This window comes from Canis aureus, chromosome 3, assembly GCF_053574225.1.
Source record: "Canis aureus isolate CA01 chromosome 3, VMU_Caureus_v.1.0, whole genome shotgun sequence".
NCBI lineage: Eukaryota > Metazoa > Chordata > Mammalia > Carnivora > Canidae > Canis > Canis aureus.
In genome coordinates this window covers 49,698,032-49,703,941 of record NC_135613.1, presented here as the reverse complement: position 1 = coordinate 49,703,941, position 5,910 = coordinate 49,698,032, and the positions used below count along the sequence as shown (strand labels likewise).

The 5,910-nt window shown below is 44.9% G+C and overlaps 1 long non-coding RNA gene across 1 annotated transcript; it reads right to left on the bottom strand.

The window, feature by feature from the left end:
* Window positions 1-323: 323 nt before the first annotated feature.
* Window positions 324-2,557, bottom strand: LOC144305298 (uncharacterized). The gene is made up of 3 exons (XR_013372350.1): window positions 2,416-2,557; window positions 826-883; window positions 324-749 (listed from the first exon to the last, which is right to left on the bottom strand). It is a non-coding gene; the product is annotated as an uncharacterized LOC144305298 (long non-coding RNA).
* Window positions 2,558-5,910: the final 3,353 nt, after the last annotated feature.

The following is a 5,910-nucleotide window of genomic DNA, read 5'->3' as shown; positions in this document are numbered from 1 at the left end:
TGGAAATGATTAAGATGAGGGACGCCTGGGTGGCTCAGCAGTTGAGTGTCTGCCTTTGGCTCAGGGCGTGATCCCGGGTCCGGGGATAGAGTCCCGCATCGGGCTCCCTGCAGGGAGCCTGTTTCTCCCTCTGCCTGTCTCTCATGAATGAATGAATGAATGAATGAATGAATGAATAAATAAATAAATAAGAAAATGATTAAGATGACAAGTAAAAAATAATAAAAAATAAAAATTTAAAAAAGATGAAAATGAATAAGTAAATAAAGTGATTAAGATGTTGTGAATTTTATGTTATGTGTATTTTGCCACAATTAAAAAAAAAAGAAAAGGCGCATGACAGAAATTGCTGTTCGATAAACTTCTATTGAACAAACATTCTCCAGATCTACTGTTAAGCACTATTGCTTCCCAGAAGAGCTAGTTAGACATTGGCCCTGCCCTCAGAGCAGGGGCGAGTCAGACATCTAAAGGATGTGTGAAATAAAGTGCAAACAGAGTTCTGGGTGATAAAGGCTTATTTATCAATGACCTGAGGGGCACAGGGGGCGAATGGCCAGTTCCTCTCAGGTGGCCACAGTGAAAGCCAGGAAGGCTTTCCAGAAAGTATAAAATGTGACCTGAATCCTGACACCCTGAAAAAGTAGCCATCAAGCTTTGGGGTTCAAGAGGGAGAGATCTGAGCAATGCTGGGGGCCTGCCGTGTCCTGGTGCACTTGGCTCTGCTGGTTCTGGGTGGCAGAGGAGACCTGGAACAGCAGGAAATAAGGCTCAAAATGGAGCCGCAGAGGGTTTCTGGGCCTGGTGAGGCATTTGGACACTCACTGTAGACACTGGGAAGTAGACGATGAGAGATGTTGAGCAGGGGACAGACTCGGTTACACTGGAATGAGAACAATCAGGAGGCAACAGAAGATCAGTGATCTTTTATTTGTTCATTGTTGTTTCCAGACTACATAGCAACTGGTAAATAGCCAAAAGTCTGGTGTTGTCAGGCCTGCTTAGAAAGAATGATACACGTGAGTCTGTGAATCTTCAAATGCTTACTCAGACCCAAATTGCTCATAATCGGAAGGAATACTTAGCTATTTGCACACAAATCTCAGTCTGACACAAACCTGTTACTTTGCACCACTCTGGCACCAGAGAACATTTCTCTACTCCTTTTCCTCACGGTGTTTCAAACTGGGCTATATTGATTATGACCTTGTATCTCCTTGTATCTCTAGTTCTTTAAGTAGCTTTAAAATTAAAAAGACATAACCATCTTCAAATAGTGTTCAAGAACCTTGCCCCACTGCCAATGAATTGGGAAATGAATACTTCATGCTGCCAGCTACACGCAGACCTAGAGTTCATTGTCTGGGACTACAGCCCAAACTCTGAGGCTCATCCCAAAGATCTCTATGGAATGTGAAGGAATAGCTGTCAGCTTAGCCAGAAGAGCTGTTTCCCAAGAAGTCAGAACATCATTGTTGGGTTTCTAGAAGATAAAGCAAACTACTGGCATCCTAATGCTTTGCTGGATGGTAGTACTACTTCCTGTACTACAAGGAAGTTTCACCAGTTTTCCAGGACAGCCCATTTCTGAAAACAAATATACTTCTTAGGCAACCCCCTTTTGTTTGCCATGTCCATAAAGAACAAGAACTTGCCAGATGCTTATACATACTGTCTCATGTTAGGCAAGATCTAAAACAAGCAAACAAAAACAACCCTTATTTCTCACAGAGATTTCAGAGACTCTGCATCAAATAACCCAGAAAATGTGTTCTTGCAAACAAGCTGCTATGGTTTTGAGATTTGTATTGAGTGAAGTGAAAAGAATTAACAGAGCGTGTCTCTAAGCACTTCTCTAACTGTGATGAGCACCTGCAGGCTCTCCGCTGTGATTCTCATCCAGGACCTGTAGAGTCTGAGGGCTGGGGTTTGTATCACTCAGTGCCCTCTGCAACTTGAAGTCAGCACCTCACCTAAGCAATTTTGTAAGCAAAAACTAGCAGCAACTTCGTGAGCTTTCCATGTGACAAAGTGTGGGCAGGTTATTTCACTGTGTTTCATCCCTCACTGACAGAAGGTTCTGACCCTGCTTTCATTGTCTAGAACAATGATTTTCACCTGGGGGTGATTTTGTACCCCCAGAGATATTTGGTAATGTCTGAAGACATTTTTGATATCATGATGGGGCTGGGGAAAGTGAGGGTAGGGGTGCTACTGGCATCAGGTGGGGAGAGGCCAGGGATGCTGCTAAACATCATAGAATGTTACAAGGCAGCCTCCCTCCCATCCCCAAAGAATTATATAGTCTAAAATGTCAGTAGTGTCAAGATTAAGAAATTTTAGTCTAGAATTAGAATCCAAACATTGGAGTGCCTAGTATTTAGTCCTCTCAGAGAATCAAACCTTTCAGGGTACCTTGGTGGCTCAGTTGGTTAAGCCTCTCCCTTCGGCTCAAATTATGATCCCAGGGTCCCGAGATCGAGCCCTGCATCAGCCTGCTTCTCCCTCTCCCTCGGTTGTTCTTGCTTATGTTCCCTTTCTCTGTCAAATATATAAATAAAATTGGAAAGAAGGAAGGAAGGAAAGAAGGAAGGAAGGAAGGAAGGAAGGAAGGAAGGAAGGAAGGAAGGAAGGAAGGAGAAAGAAAAAGAAGAAAAAGAGAAGGAAAGAAAGAAAGAAAGAAAGAAAGAAAGAAAGAAAGAAAGAAGAAAGAAAGAAAGAAAAAGAAAGAAAGAAAGAAAGAAAGAAAATCAGTCAAACTTTTCTGCCCACCAAAATCATTCCTCTCTGTAGTCAAGGGGGTGATAGCAAAGTGCAAGGTTAGACTGCACTTCCCAGCCTCCTTTGCGGTCTATTATGACCATGTGACTAGTTCTCACCAATAGAATGTGACTTGAAGAGACTGCCCGCTGAGGCTTCCAAGAATTGTCTTTCCCCTTCTGCTGGTGAAAGGTAGATGACAACTAGACTGTGTTGGAACCACTTATTGGATCCTGGGTCCCTGAGTCACCATATGGGAAAAAGCCACTAAGAACATTCAACTAAGAACATTCACTGCAATCTGGTATGTGAATGAGAAATAAACTTTTCTTGTATTTGAGCCGATACATATCTTTGGGTCTTTGGGTCATGGTCACTTAGCTCATCCCAGCTAATAAACAGCCATTTCCCAAAAATTCATTTTGGCCCTACATGCCTTGGGGAGCTGAGACCTCTGCATGGGGCAAACATGGTGGGGATCTTTGCCTCTAAGGTTAGCTTGGGCTTCCACTTCCTCTAACTAGTAGGGCTGTATGTGTCAAAGCCCACTGTTGAGGGGCCCCTGCTTTGCTTGGTGTAGCATTGACTCTAGGAGTAAATTGTGTTATGATCCCAGCTCTGTGTGACTTTGGTACATCAGCTGGAACCTCAATGGGAAGCAGCTTTAGCAAAAAGATAAAAAAGAAAAGGAAAAGAAAAAAGAGCCTCAAGTAACCAAATCAGGAGTAGCATGGTAGACCTGGCTACCAGAACAGCAGGACTCTTTTTCTACCTCTTACCTCCACTGTTGGCTTCATTCTCTTTTTCCGCAGTTAAGCTTCACACAAAAGGAAAGAGGTACCACCATCCTTGAATTCATATCCTTACAGCTGCCAGGCCAGAGAAGAAGGGCCCTCCCTGCCTCCAGTTTGAAAAACTCCCAGGAGGGATTTGGGTGGAGCATTCCTGCCGTGGCTGGAGCAGAATGTTATCAGAAGTGAGTAATGGGTGTTGCTCTGAAGGATACCGTAGCCAGATGAACATTCTATTAAGTTGAAGTCTTCCCAGTGGCCCATCTTGCCTCGGATCCCTGCTGCTCTGAGCCAGGGAATCAGGGTGCAGCCTCAGGGTGTGAGCATTTCAGAGAATTCTGTTCCCTCAACCCGTTCCCCCACAAATCCTACCATTGGCAGCAAGGGTTGTCCAAAATGTGACAGGAGAAAATTCTCTGTGTAAGATGTGATAAATCATAAAACATGATGGCTCCTGAAATCTGTATGCTAAAGTTGGAAATTTTTCAGCAAGATAAACCAACTACCATGTATCTCAATTAATTCCTCTCCAATTTCTACTGGCTCATCCTACTTTATTTTGTTCATGGCATTTATCACACTTGTTTCTTGCCCATCTCTCCTACTAGAATGTGAGCTCCCTGAGGGTTGGGATCTTGTGTGTTGGTCTCTGCCTTATTCCGCATGTTCAGCACAGGAGCCTGGCGTGACACCTGCTTGTGATGTGCATGCAAGAGAGTGCCTTTTGCCAATGTCTGCTGCATCTTCCTGAGGGTACTCCACTTTTTCTCCATGTGTGGTGACTTAGGTGTCTGTGGACACTTCCTTGAATCTACTCTTGCTTGCATCAACCCTTGCAAAAGCTCCTTGAAGTCTCTGGGATGAATGGCAGCTTTCTCCAAATTCCAGTGTGATTTCCCACCGCAAGTTCATCATTTCAGTGATAATCTCCCCCAGACAAGGGGATTCCTTGTCCCCTTGTCCAAGGGGACAAACAGAGGAGTCAAGCAGAGAAAGGCATAAACTGATAAGACAGTGGCTACTCTTCAGAGATGGTGTTCATAGACTCACCTTCCAAGGTTTTTCCATGCATCCCATAAATATTTATTTGTGGGCAGGGGCTCAGGTCACTCTCTCAAACCCAAATTTCCAAGTCCTCATGTTGACCTGTCGGCAGCATTTGCCATCAGTGACTATTCTTTTCTATCTGGAACTTTCTCCATCTTTGGCTTTCACAGCACAATTGTCCTAAATTCTGCTTCTTCCTATTCTTGTTGCAGGGTGGACTGGGGAGACCCCAGGGCCCTGGCACCTTGACCCAACTGGTCCCAAAGGTGCCGCAGAGAGTTCTTGGTCTCGTCATGAGAAAGAATTCAAGGACAGATGTGCAACACAGCAGACAAGTGACATAAGTGGGAAAGCTTATTAAAGCGAAACACTCAGGATGCCTGGATGGCTCAGTGATTGAGTGTCTGCCTTTGGCTCAGGGTGATCCTGGGGACCTGGGATCGAGTCCCACATCGGGCTATCTGCAGGGAGCCTGCTTCTCCCTCTGCCTGTGTCTCTGCCTCTCTGTGTGTCTCTCATGAATAAATAAATAAAATCCTTTTTAAAAAAATAAAATAAAGCAAAACACTCTTGAGATGTGAAAACAAGGTGGTGGAGCGGAAGACGGAAGAAGAGAAGGAGAAGTGAGCAGGGCTGCACACCTCGGGTTGGGTTTCTATCTTTCATTGACAGTTGTCAACTAGGGGGCAGAATATTTATTACTTAGGGGATTACCTAGAGATGCAGTGTTTCATGCTTTTTCTGCCTTATTTGGTCAGGGGTTTCCTGTCAGGGCAGCCGCCATCTTGAGCCTGTCTGGTTTGATCTGGTTTCTTGTGGAGTGAGAGCTGGCCATGATTTCCTCGTTATTGACCTCCAGGTATCCTGTTAGAACCTCACTAACTGCCTGCTCTAACAGTTTTGCCATTCTCCTGTTTGACCTCCAGATTCTCTTCAACACTTTCCCTTCCTCCTCCAGCAGGTGAAATGACACAATGTCCCACTAACGTGTCCTTGGCCATCTTCTCATCCCAGGTCACCTCATCCACTCACCTGTGTGTTCAATAACTGCTAAATGTGGTCCTTCCTGACTGCTCATGTCCAGTTAGATCAGGGTCCTGTGCTTCCACAACATGAGTCCCAAACTCAAAAGGTGAAGGACGGGAGTAATTTTCTCCCCACACCCTTACTTACTCCTCCAGCTTCTTCTCTTTCCCATCATGTTTCCCTGCCAACCATCCAACCTGTAACCAAGTCCTGCCAATTCTGCATCCTTGGCACTTCTCTGACCCTGTCTCTCCATCCTCACCACCCTCGCTTCAGTTCCAGCCTG